Source organism: Ovis aries, chromosome 2, assembly GCF_016772045.2.
Source record: "Ovis aries strain OAR_USU_Benz2616 breed Rambouillet chromosome 2, ARS-UI_Ramb_v3.0, whole genome shotgun sequence".
Lineage (NCBI taxonomy): Eukaryota > Metazoa > Chordata > Mammalia > Artiodactyla > Bovidae > Ovis > Ovis aries.
Genome location: NC_056055.1, coordinates 185,716,197 through 185,730,119, shown reverse-complemented (window position 1 = coordinate 185,730,119; position 13,923 = coordinate 185,716,197). Strand labels below are relative to the sequence as shown.

General features: G+C 46.4%; 1 pseudogene; it reads left to right on the top strand.

Moving 5' to 3' along the window:
* The first annotated feature begins 429 nt into the window (after positions 1-429).
* On the top strand, positions 430-3,222 carry LOC101119541 (T-complex protein 1 subunit zeta-like; annotated as a pseudogene).
* The last annotated feature ends 10,701 nt before the right edge of the window (positions 3,223-13,923 follow it).

The following is a 13,923-nucleotide window of genomic DNA, read 5'->3' as shown; positions in this document are numbered from 1 at the left end:
GACATAAAATTATTAAGAAACAATTATGAATTTTGTTCAGTGTGACCCTGGTACTGTGATTATAATTTTTTAAGTCTATATGTTAGTGGTGAATATTTAAGTACTTATATGGGTGAAAGGGCTTCCCTGCAGGCTCAGATAGTAAAGAATAATGCCTGTGTCAGAAAGATCCCCTGGAGAAGGGAATGTCAACCCACTCCAGTATTCTTGCCTGGAGAGTTCCATGGACAGAAGACCCTGGCAGTGTACAGTCTGTGGGGATGCTTAGAGTCAGACACAACTAAGCGACAAGGATTTTCACTTTCTTTATGGATGAAATAATATGATGTCTTGGGTTTGCTTTAAAATACAACAACTCCCAGCCATGCTGAACTGGCTCAGGGCTTTTCACCATGTCGCATCCCCTTACCTTCCTCTGCTGGGTCAGCTATGGCGGCCGTGAAGATGCTGAACCCCAAGGCCAAGGTGGCTCGAGCCCGGGCAGCGTTGGCGGTCAACATCAGCACTGCCCAGGGCTGCAGGACATGCTGAGGACCAACTTGGGGCCTAAGGGCACCATGAAGATGCTTGTTTCTGGTGCTGGAGACATCAAACTCACTAAAGATGGAAATGTGCTGCTTCATGAAATGTAAATTCAACATCCAGCAGCCTCCTTAGTAGCCAAAGTAGCAACAGCCCAGGATGACAGAACTGGTGTGGGACCACTTCCAGGGTGCTCATCATTGGAGAGCTGTTGAAGCTGGTGGATCTCTCCATTTCTGAAGGTCTTTATCCCAGAATAATTACAGAAGGATTTGAAGCTGCAAAGGAAAAGGCACTTCAGTTTTGCGAACAAGTCAAAGTAAGCAAAGAGATGGACAGGGAAACACGTATCAGTTCAGCTCAGTTCAGTCGCTCAGTCGTGTTCAGCTGTTTGTGACCCCATGAATCACAGCATGCCAGGCTTTCCTGTCCATCACCAACTCTCGGAGTTTACTCAGATGCATGTCCATTGAGTCGGTGATGCCATCCAGCCATCTCATCCTCTGTCATCCCCTTTTCCTCCTGCCCCCAATCCCTCCCAGCATCAGAGTCTTTTCCAATGAGTCAACTCTTCGCACGAGGTGGCATAGTATTGGAGTTTCAGCTTTAGCATCAGTCCTTCCAAAGAACACCCAGGGCTGATCTCCTTCAGAATGGACTGGTTGGATCTCCTTGCAGTCCAAGGGACTCTCAAGAGTCTTCTCCAACACCGCAGTTCAAGAGCATCAATTCTTTAGCGCTCAGCTTTCTTCACAGTCCAACTCTCACATCCATACATGACCACTGGAAAACCATAGTCTTGACTAGACAGACCTTTGTTGGCAAAGTAATGCCTCTGCTTTTGAATATACTATCTAGGTTGGTCATAACTTTTCTTCCAAGGAGTAAGCATCTTTTAATTTATGGCTGCAATCACCATCTACAGTGATTTTGGAGCCCCAAAAAATAAAGTCTTATACTGTTTCCCCATCTATTTCCCATGAAGTGATGGGACAAGATGCCATGGTCTTAGTTTTCTGAATGTTGAGCTTTAAACTAACTTTTTCACTCTCCTCTTTCACTTTCATCAAGAGGCTTTTTAGTTCCTCTTCACTTTCTGCCAACTGTGCAGAAGTGTGGCCAAGAGGAGCTACCCCACGCCCAAGGTCAGGGGTGGCAGCTGAGAGGAGCTACCCCATGTCCAAGAAGCGGCGGCTTCACAGGCACAGGAGGGCCGAGAGGAGCTACTCCATGTTCAAGGTCAGGAGGGGCGGCCGTGAGGAGATACCCTTTGTCCAAGGTAAAAAGCAGTGGCTGCGCTTTGCTGGAGCAGCCATGAAGAGATACCCCAAGGTAAGAGAAGGTAAGTCCAAGGTAAGAGAAACCCAAGTAAGATGGTAGGTGTTGCGAGAGGGCATCAGAGGGCAGACACATTGAAACCATAATCACAGAAAACTAGTCAATCTGATCACACGGAAACACCTATAGATGTGGCAGAACATCTCTACGTACTAAAGTTCATGCTGAATTTGCTGATGTCTTAACAGAGACCGTAGTGGACTCCATTTTGGCCATTAAAAAACAAGATGAACCTATTGACGTCTTTGTGATTGAGATCATGGAGATGAAACATAAATCTGAAACAGATACAGGCTTAATCAGAGGTCTTGTTATGGACCATGGAGCACGGCATCCTGATATGAAGAAGAGAGTAGAAGATGCATACAGCCTCACCTGCGACGTGTCATTAGAATATGAAAAAACAGAAGTGAATTCTGGCTTTTTTTTTACAAGAGTACGGAGGAGAGAGAGAAATTAGTGAAAGCTGAAAGGAAATTCATCAAAGACAGAGTTAAAAAAAATAATCAACCTGAAAAAGAAAGTCTGTGGTGATTCAGATAGAGGATTTGTTGTTATTAGTCAAAAGGGAATTGATCCCTTTTCCTTAGATGCTCTTGCCAAAGTAGGCATAATAGCTCTTCGCAGAGCTAAAAGGAGAAACATGGAAAGGCTGACTCTTGCTTGTGGTGGGATAGCCCTAAATTCTCTTGATGACCTAAATCCTGATTGTTTGGACGTGCAGGACTTGTCTATGAATATACATTGGGAGAGGAGAAGTTCACCTTTATTGAGAAATGTAACAATCCTCGCTCCATCACGTTATTGATCAAAGGACCAAATAAGCACACACTTACTCAAATCAAAGATGCAATAAGAGATGGCTTGAGGGCTGTTAAAAATGCTATTGATGATGGCCGTGTAGTCCCAGGTGCTGGCGCAGTGGAAGTGTCAATGGCAGAAGCCCTGGTTAAATACAAGCCCAGTGTAAAGGACACGGCCCAGCTTAGAGTTCAAGCATTTGCTGATGCGTTGCTCATCATTTCCAAGGTTCTTGTTCAGAACTCTGGTTTTGACCTTCAGGAAACACTAGTTAAAATTCAAGCAGAACATTCAGAATCCAGTCAGCTTGTGGGTGTGGACTTGAACACTGTTGAACCAATGGTAGCAGCAGAAGCAGGCATATAGGACAACTACTGTGTAAAGAAACAGCTTCTTCACTCCTGCACTGTGATTGCCACCAACATTCTCCTGGTTGATGAGATCACGAGAGCTGGAATGTCTTCTCTAAAAGGTCGAACTGAAGCTTCCCTTGTAGCTGAATCCTGAAGACTACAGAGTGATCCTAATAATATAGCTTTGGAATTTTGGTCCAAGCTTCAAATGATCTTCAGAGGATTTTCTTTTCTCATATTAAAAAAGGAGAGAACGCTGGCACCTATTCAGATTCTGAAGCTCTGAAATTATAATTAACAGTATTTTTTAATTGCACTGCAGTGTCCACACACAGCTAGTCATACTTACCCAGTAAACAGGACATTTTGCTTTACCCTCAGTGATATAAAAGTATTAGATAAGCATATGTTATCTACCTTGTTATTAAATATTCCTTGAAAAACAACAAAAAAAATACAACAACAAAACAAAGTGGATGAAACAAAATTGTTCAGAGATCTTAGAATAGCAACCCTTTACCAACCTAGATGAAAGTAATTTACTAACCAGGACATACCGGTTGAATATAAGCTAGGGGTACATGAATATAAATTACATTTTCCTCTTCTTTGCGTGAGAAGCAGAAGTACGATCGGGAAAATGTTTCTGACTATTGAATATAATGTCTTGAGTACAGGGGAGTTCACTATACTGTTCTCATCATCTTTTGTGTATGTATAACATTTTTTAAAAAATACAGTAGTGTCTTCCCATGCTGGCTGACACACAAAAAATATTTTCGTACATTTTCATTAATTAATCTTACAAATTTACCATCCATATTTAGATTGTCAGTTTATCTGGAATCCACCTTTGTATGTGGTTTGGGGTAGCAATACAACTTGATCTTTCTCCATAGGGAGATCTGGTTGTCACAATACAATCTTCCCCGATCATCCGACATCGCCATCTTTACCAATCCATCTGGTCCCTATATGTTCATGGGACTATTCCTGGGCTCTATGCACTGATCTATTGTCTTTGTGTGTGTGCTCCTGCTTCAGCACCCCCTTTTACTACTATAACCTGTAGTAGGTTTGTTATCTGACAGAGCAAATACCCCAGTGTATGAATTAGAATATTGATCTGGCTGTATTAACAGAGATCAAATGGCAAGAGGGTTGGCAAGAGGGTTAGCAAGATGTAAGTCAGTTCTCTTTTGTGTAAATGTCCGAGCTGGTAGGCAGTTCTGCTGCACATCACCCAAATTCCCAGGCCCCATCAGTTCTGGTGCCCCTCTCTTCCCTTGGATGTGATCCTCATCTGCCAGAGGCAGGTAGACTCACTGTTCTAGCAGTGATATCCTGTTAAGGACACAGCCCCGAAGCTGCTCACACCTCTGCTCACATCCTGAACTGCGACAAGCCACACCTGGCTACAACAGATGCTGGGAAATATGGTGTCTCCGGGCCACCGTGTGCTGGACCAAAATCTGAGAGTTCTCTACTAAAAGAAAAAGGCATAGCAAAAACCTGGAAGGTCCAGCAAGCAGTGTCTGCCTCACACTCAATTTTGGGGCTTCCCCAGTGGTACAGTGGTTAAGATTCTACCCTCCAGTGCAGGGACTGTGGGTTCAATACCTGGTCCACATGGCTTGTGGCCAAAAAATCAAAACATAAGCAATATTGTAACAAATTCAATAAAACCTTTTTAAAAAATGGTCGAAATCAACAAAAGGCAGAGAAGCCTGGTGTGCTGCAGCTCATGGGGTCACAAAGAGTTGGACTCAACTGAGCTAATGAACAACAACAACAAAATAAAAACAATTTTTTTTTTGCTATTCTTTCCCAAAACAGACTTATCATCCATAAACCTTTATTATCCTAAATAAGCTTTGGAATGAATGTGTTGATTTCTTTGAGAAACCTAACCTCTTTTTATTGAGGTTAATTCTTAATTTATAGATTGCTTTGGATGCTATTAACATTTATGAATGTAGAACATTTCTTCATTTTTTAAATTTTTTAAAAATTTCCTTTGGTAGAGAGGCTGTTCTTAAGACAAGAAAGTCTTGTTCATTTTTTGTTTATTTTTGTTAAGATCAGATAATTCATAGTTTCTATGATATTGTGAATAGCATCTTATTTTGATTCTCTGTCTGGCTAGAACTGCAGTTACTTAGTAAGGAACAGCAAGCTGTGGTCTGTAGGTAAAATTCAGATTATGGTTTGTTTTTGTGTGACCCATGAGCTAAAACTTTTTTCATGCATTTAAAGAGTTGTTGAAGGAAAGAAAATGAAAAGAAAAGAAGTAGAGAGAAAAGGAAAGGAAAATACCAACTACTATAAGGAAATTCTGCTGATTTTTCTAAGCTGGTCTTTCATCTTGAAAGCTGATGGTTTTCTTACCAATTCTAGTATTTTCTTGTTGATTTCCTTGAGGTTTCCATGCAGTTGGTCAGTGCATCCACAAATGACAGTTTTATCTGTTCCATCTAAATTCTTACACCTCTTATCCCTTTCCTTGTCTTATAGCTTCAGCCTGTAATACTATGTTTACAAAAAAAATTGTGCTGATAGTATGAGTAGAGTTTCTTTGTTCTAAATCTCAATGAAAATGAGTCGCAAGTTTCTCCATTAATTTTGATTTTGCTGTAGGATTTTGGCATACAGCTTTTATCAAGTTAAAGAAATTCCCTTCTATTCTTGATTTTCTAAGAAGTTTTTAATCAGAAGTAGATGTTGGAATTTCTTGAGTGCTACTGAAATAATGAAATGATTTTGTTCTTTCATTTGGGAAGAATTACACTGATAGATTTTTCTGATGCTCAATTATCCTTGCATTCTTAAATAAATCCTATGTCCACTACACTCATAAGTGAAATAAATCTACAGTTTCCTGTACTGTCCTGATCATGTTTCAGAATCCAGGTTATGCTAACCAGCCTTATTAAATGGGTTGGTATCTTCCTTGCTTTGTCTAATTCTGGAACAAATGTTGTAAGAGAACACTCACCTATTTCCTAAAAGTTTGGCAAAACTCACCTATAAGACTGTATGACCCTAGAATTTTTTATAAAAAGATCATGATTATCACTTCAATTTTTAAAACAACTATTGATCTATTCAAGTATTTCTTCTTGAATTTATTCATTGCTTTGTGTTTTCTAGGAATTTATTCATTTTGCTCAGGTTTATTAATTTACTGGGCTTCCCAGGTGGCGCTAGTGGTAAAGAACCTACCTGCCAATGCAGGAGACATAAGAGACATTGGTTTGATCCCTGGGTTGAGAAGATCCCCTGGAGGAGGGCATGGCAACCCATTCCAGTATTCTTGCCTGGAGTAGTCCATAGCGTTGCAAAGCGTCAGACACGACTGAAGCAACTGAACACACGCACACCAATTTAATATCCTGTGGTGATTCTTCTTCTTTTTATATCCACAGACTATTATTTTTGAGCTTTTCCTTTTTTATTATATATCATATTTGCATATTTATTCTATTTTCCTTGATTAGTCATATTAATTTATTCAAAGAAGCAACTGTTGGCACTCAGTAAGCCCATCCTTTTTAGCTCTGTTTCTCTGATTTTTTTAAGTCTTTTATTGAATTTGTTATAGCATTGCTTCTGTTTTTTATGTTTTGGTGTTTTGAGGCATGTGCGATCTTAGCTCCCTGACCTGGGATTGAACCCACACCCCCTGCATTGGAAGGCAAAGTCTTAACCACTGGGCCACCAGGGAAGTCCCTTATTTCTTTAGTCCCCTATTTTTAGTGTCATTAATTCATCCCTCTTTTCTTATGTTTTGCTGTAACTTCTTGAGTTGACTCCTTAGCTCATTTGTTTCATTATTTCTTGTTTCCAATAAATGTATTTAATTCTATATATTTTCCTGTGAGTACTTTTTTTTTAGCTATGTCTTAAAATTTGAGTATAGAGCACCTTTAAGGCCATTCAGGTCTAAGCATTTTGTGGTTTCCCCAGGTGATTTCCTCTTTGAGCCAGGTGTAATTGACTAGGATGCTGTGTAATCCCCAGACACACGGAATGTTCGTGTTGATCCTATGGCCCTTGATTTACTCTATCGCGTGGTAGTCAGAGAACAGAGTGGGTGTCAAGCTGGCTGAGTACATGGAGGCTTTCTGTGAGGCTAGCACAAGGACGACTTTTGTGACTGCTCCATGTGTGTTTGGATAAACTTCACATTCTCTGCTTGGGCAACATTTATACACTCATAGAAATTTGAGTCTATTAACGGTGCCTATCAATTTTTCTATATCCGTTTAAGTCCCCTTAATCAACCAGTTTCTGAGAAGTGCGTGTTGACACTGACAACTCCAGTTGTTGGTTACTAAAGCAAACAGAAATCTAACTGCATCATTCCCAGTGCTTTTGGATAAGAAAGAGGAAAAAGGGCAATCCTCAGCTGGCCTTCTGTAATCACCCTCTTCCCAGGCCTGACTTACCTCCTACATAAGATTCATCTCTCTCCATCCACCCCATCCCTGACACACACCCCTGCCCTCTGTCACTGTGAACTCCCTGCCTTGAACAACCCCGAGGGACACTTTTCTCTCACTGTGTTTGCACTCTGGGACTCCTCCCCCCAAAATTCTCCCTTGAGGCTTATCTAACTCCTCATAAATACCTTCAAGATCCAGCTCTGGTGCTTTCGACCTCATCCACCGCCACATCACCACTGACACCTGGACTGCAGCCAAGCCTTGCCACCTCCAGCTCCCACCTCTGAGCCTCGGCCCAGGCCACTCCTTCTCATTGGAAGGCATTTCTCCAGATGGTCCTATTTCTGCCACTCCTGCAGGACCCAGTTCAACCTCCCTTTCTCATAAAAACAGTTCCTCCTCTGTGTTTGGCAAGTATTCTTCAGACACATCCTGCAAATATTTAGTGGGCATCCCCATGAGCTATGCTTGTACTTGACCCCAGATTCAGAGATGGATGGGACCCCAGGCCCTTCCCCGGAGGATTCTGAAACCCGGATGGCCACGTCTAATGCAAACAGGGTCCGAGCAGGTAGGAGAAATCCGTCAGCAGCTGTGGATTGCACGACTTGCTGTCTCTAGAAGGTTCACCCTCGCCCTTGCTAGTGTTTGGGAATGTAAGCCTTGAGCTACCCCAATGCCCAATTTTTCTGGAGAAGCCACACATTTTTGAAACATTAACAACTAATTCACATGTTTCTGAAACAGGATGCTGAGCAAACAGCCTGCGGGCCAGGTGTGGCTGCCCAGACTCCAGCCTCGAGGGTGACTAACCCAGCCCGAGGAGAGCTTCCCAGGGAAGAAGTCACTTGAGTGGAGGAGTGCTGGGCAATGAGTAAGAGGAACCAGCAGAGAAGAGCTGAGAAGAATGTTCCAGGAAGAGGGATGAGAGCATTAATGATGGTCCACGTTGTCTGGGTCCACACCGCACCTCACAAGCCCAGCTGCCCATCCCAGTCCCCTCCCCAACCTCCACCTGCAGCCCCACCCCCTCCACAGGAATGATAAAGGGAAGAAGGGACCAGGGCTCCCCTGGCCATGGGCTGGTGCCTTGGAAGCCAGACACAAGTACCCAGGTGTTTGGCCTGGTAGGTAGAGATGGAACTCTGAGGGCAATGATGGGTGAGGACAGCTCCCAAGCACCCCTTCATGGACCCAGGACACCCATGCTGGTGAGCAGCCTTCTCTCTGGGCAGCCCAGAAGACAGGTGGATGGGAGGTTCAAAGAGGGGTGTGCCCCTGGCAACACACTCCCTGAATGGCCCCACTCCAGCGGGTGTGTGCTGCTTTGGGTTGTTTTGTCTTCTGTGTTTAATGGAGCTCTCTGTTTTCTGAGAGGGTGGAGAATCGTTGCAAGGCTTTGTGCCAGAGAGGACAGAAGTGGGGGCCCTCAGGTTGGCCTGGCTCAGTGACCCAGAGGTGAGAACAGGTACAAACAGGCTGGTCCCTGACACAGGTGCCCCACCAGACCTGGCACACCACAGCCCGCCCCACCGCTGGCCAAGCCAAGAGCTACACATATGGCCCAGGCACCTGCCATGTGCCAGGGGTCGCCCTGGTCACCAAGGAGATGGCTGCCAGGGTCTGGAAGCTGCAGATGCCCCATGAAGATCTACCCTGAAGTGTCTGGGTATTGGGGGACCTAGGGGTTGGGAGGGGGCTTCAGAAAAAATCTACAGAACAGAGATGGCAGGCAAGTTGTGTCTTGAGACCTAAGAAAGTTTTTGCCAGTGACCAGGAGAAGGCATCCCGGCAGTGGCAGCAGCTTGGTGAAGGTGCAGAGGTGCGAACCTCCTGGAGTATTAGCCTATGCCAGCTAGTTCTCTGTTGTTCAGTCGCTCAGTCATGTCTGACTCTTTGTGACCCCATGGACTGCAGCACAGCAGTCTTCCCTGTCCTTCTCTATCTCCCAGCTGCTGCTGCTGCTGTATCGCTTCAGTCCTGTCTGACTCTCTGTGACCCCACAGATGGCAGCCCACCAGGCTCCTCTGTCCCTGGGATTCTCCAGGCAAGAATACTGGAGTGGGTTGCCATTTCCTTCTCCAAAGCATGAAAGTGAAAACTGAAAGTGAAGTTGCTCAGTCGTGTCCGTCTTAGCGACCCCATGGACTACAGCCTACCAGGCTCCTCCATCCATGGGATTCTCTAGGCAAGCGTACCGGAGTGGGTTGCCATTTCCTTCTTCATCTATCTCCCGGAGTTTGCTTAAATTCATGTTCATTGAGCCGATGATGCCATCCAACCATCTCATCCTCTGTCATCCCCTTCTCCTGCCCTCAATCTTTCCCAACATCAGGGTCTTTTACAATGAGTTGGCTGTTTGCATCAGATGGCCACAGTATTGGAGCTTCAGCTTCAGCAGCAGTCCTTCCAATGAACATTCAGGGTTGATTTCCTTTAGGATTGACTGGCTTGATCTCCTTGCAGTCCAAGGGATTCTCTAGGGACCTCTCTAGCACCACAATTGAAAAGCACCAATTTTTTGACACTCAGCCTTTTTTATGGTCCAACTCTTGTATCCAACCAGTCCACCCTAAAGGAAATCAGTCCTGAATATTCATTGCAAGGACTGATGCTGAAGCTGAAACTCAAATACTTTGGCCACCTGATGCAAAGAACTGGCTTCTTGGAAAAGACCCTGACACTGAGAATGATTGAAGGTGGGAGGAGAAGGGGATGACAGAGGAAGAAATGGTTGGATGGCATCACCGACTCAATGGACATGAGACTGAGTAAGCTCCAGGAGTTGGTGATGGACAAGGAAGCCTGGCATGCTGCAGTCCATGGGGTCACAAACAGTCAGACACAACTGAACTGAACTGAACTCATTTCCTTACATGATTACTGGAAAAACCATAGCTTTGACTATATGGACCTTTGTGGGCAAAGTAATATCTCTGCTTTTTAATACGCTCTCTTAGGTTTGCCATAGCTCTTTTCTCAAGAAGGAAGCATCTTTAATTTCATGGCTACAATCACCATCCACAGTGATTTTGGAGCCCCCAAAAATAAAATCTGTGGTTGTTTTCCCCATCTATTTGCCATGAAGGAGTGCAAAGGCCAAGGGGATGGGGACAGAGAGACCTCGGAGAATGCTGTGAAGGCTTCATCCAGTGGGCAGTGGGAGCCACTGGTAACTTCTGGCCTCAGAAAGTCCGCCTGGGCAGTGGAGGTGTGTGACAGGCCAGAAGATGGAAAGCGGGATCAGTGGGGTCTGCTGGCCTAGCTGTGAGTGGACACTGGCCTGGGTGTGTTAATAGCTGCCCCACTTGCCCAGAGCATCTGATGGCTGCCAAGAGCCCTTTTTCCCCAGAAGGCAAGCCGGATACCAGAGGCAGTGTGGTTGGCCCCCAGGTTTCCCCCAGAAAGCCCCTGGGCAGTGGCCCATGCAGTCAGACCCTCCCTCTGAGGCCCTCTGAGTGCTCTCTGTTGTGGTCCAGCAGCTGGGGCTGAGGCCATAGGAAGTCCAGAACACACCCTGCAGGTGCTTCTCAGATCACCCCCTGCCCCAGCACCATGACGTGTGGACTAGGGGGCAGAGGGGAGCTGGGATAAGCTAACACTGAGGTCCAGCTCTCACTCCGGGGCAAGGTGACCCTGGCCAGATTTCTAAACCTCTCTGGGCTATGTTTTCATCCATGATTGACGAGATGCCAGGCACTGTGTTAAGTCTCTTCACGCTTAATTCCAGCCAATCCTCGCCAGCTTCGGGGACAGACTCTTCTACCACATCTCATTTAATAGACGGAGGACTGGAGCACTGGGGAGCTTAAAAGATTTTGTCCCTTCAAAGTTGGAGTCACCACGCTCCATCCAAGCCTGGGTCCCATACTCAGGAGTCTAATAACCCTGTGTGCTTTTCCTGGGTCTGGCGTGGGAAGGAGCCAGCACCTGGGGGATCCTTACCGCCAACCCCATCACATCCCATCCCCACCACCCCACTCCTGGGGAGGCTGTCACTTGGAAGGAATGTCTCTGTCTCAAGTTAATTTCCCTATCTCCTTGCCCTTTCTGCCTTTGACCAGAAGGCAACCCCCCAAATTCCTGAAATTCCAGAAAGTTTCAAGTAAACCTCCTAGAGAAGACATGGCATCTATACCACGTGACCTGGAGCAGGTCACACAACCTCTGCAAGTGTGGACACAGAGAGGCCAGTGAGTCAGAAAGCTTCCTGAGAGGGAAAGGGCCCCTCCCCATGGCGCTCAGCTGTGTAAGCTGGTGTGAGACCACCCTGTGCGAGGGGTACACACACATGTGTGTGGAGGCAGGGGTATATGAGGGCAAAAAGGCAAGTACACACACTCCCAAAGGCAGGCACTGAGATGCACACACACACACGCACACACATACACAAGCATACATCCTTCAGATGAGGCCTCTAGAGGAAGGGGTGGGCCAGAGAGAGTCCTTTTCACACAGCCCTGCCCAAGGCCCCCTATGCCTCCAGCCCATGAGGCCATCTTGGTCAGCTTGTCAGCTGACCCCCCGCAACGCACAGGGCTTCCCGGGACAGTGCACTTGAGGGTCCAGTCCCACGTGCTGCCTCATCCCAGTCACAAGCCACAGCATCCTCTCTAAACATCCCTCCAGGGAGCCCCATTCCCTCAACACACGCAGGGGCCGTCTCAGCTCTGTGATCTGTGCCCCTACCCTCACACACGCACTGACAGACTCACACTCGCCACTGTGCACACACCGTTACATACACGCACACTCGCACGCAGGCTAGCAGATTTCAACCTGCTCTATCAGACACTGTGGCCCAGGATGTGAGGCTGGTAGCTCTGTCAAGGCCAATGCCCCCAGAAGAAAACTGCTTTCTCTTAAGTAAGCTCTTTTTCAACAGCTGCTCAGTCTATCAGGGAACTTGGGGCAGGCAACTTGAACATCTTTCCAACACTCATTCACCAGACCTCAAGTTCAGAGTGGTCCTGCAGGTAGGCACGTCTAGATGAAGTTTAATGGACTTCTTTATTAGTATGGTTGTATTGTCTCCTACAAATGGCCGGTGATAGGGTTTTCTATTGACGGCAGTGGTGTGGAACTGTTTCCTTCGCAAATAAATTGGTTTGGGACTTCCCTGGCAGTCTAGGGGTTAAGACTTCACCTTCCAATGAAAGGGATGTGGGTTCATTCCCTGGTTGGGGGCCTAAGACCCCACATGCCTCCCAGCCAAAAAACAAAACATAAAGAAAAATAGAAACAATATTGTAACCAATTCAATAACGACTTTAAAAATGGTCCACATTAAAAAAAAATCTTTAAATAAATTGGTTTTCTGGTTTGGGCTTTTTTTTTTTTTTTAGTATATTAATCTAAAGAAAGATATTACATAAATACTGGTATAGGAAATTCCAGAAATTGGCAAGATATGACTCAAGCATCACCTCCTCCAAAAGGCCCTCCTTGACTCTGCCCCCTGTGGACCACCCCACATTCTGGAGCCTTCCTGTATTTTCATGGTAATCCTGTGTTCACATGACTGCCTTCCCGGCAGATGTTGAGCTCCATGAGCCAAGGACACAGCCCCTGAATCTGTCCCACGCCAGGAGCCTTGGGTCTATCAGGTCCTGGGGGGCCCAAGGGGTGATGCTTCTAACACCCAGATCCTGACTCTGCCTGGTTCTGCCACCCCATCCACACCCTCCCACGGCAAAGTCACTAAGTTTCTGCCATCTTTGGACATAAGCCCATCTGATGTACCAGCCCAGAGGCAACACATAACCCAAACCTGACCTTATCTTTCCAAAATGCCTTGACCTCTCTCCCGAGGCCTGACCCGAGTTCCCCACAGCCGGACATGCCCTTCACTGTGATGGTCCCCACCTCTGCTACCCTAAACCTGCCCACTTCTCCCCAGATCTGCCACCAGCCTTCCTCCTCCCCAGACCCCACAGGGCACCACGGCTCAGCCCCAGCCTTGTCTGGGCGCCCACTGGAAAGCTCAGGGGTGTGTCCATCTCTCTCGCTCTGGGCTTCCTCTTGCAGCGGAGGGCGCTCATACCTGTGGCTTGCACCTCCCCCTGCCTCCCTGAGCAATCACCGGGCCTTTGAGCTGCCCTGCCCCCAAGACTCGCCCAGCGCAGTTCAGGTGACACCCCTCCCGCTTCAGCCTACCATGGCTCCCCATCACTGGCAGAGAAGAGCAGAGAGGAGATCCCCATATCCCAAACCCCTTCTGGGAGCTATAAACTGTGCAGGCATTGCCCACTTCCTCTACATCACAGGAGGAAGGCCCAGGGAGTTGAATGTGAGCCTTCAGGAGAATGGCTTTTCGTCCAGAGGGCAACATGGGAAACCTGGATGGAGGCGGAAGGGGACGCGTGGACAAGGACTGTCGCACAGGAGAGGAGAGAGGCCTGCATCTTATTGGAGTAAGGAACCTGGATGCTGGGGCCACAGAGGAGGTCAGAGCGCTGGTGCTG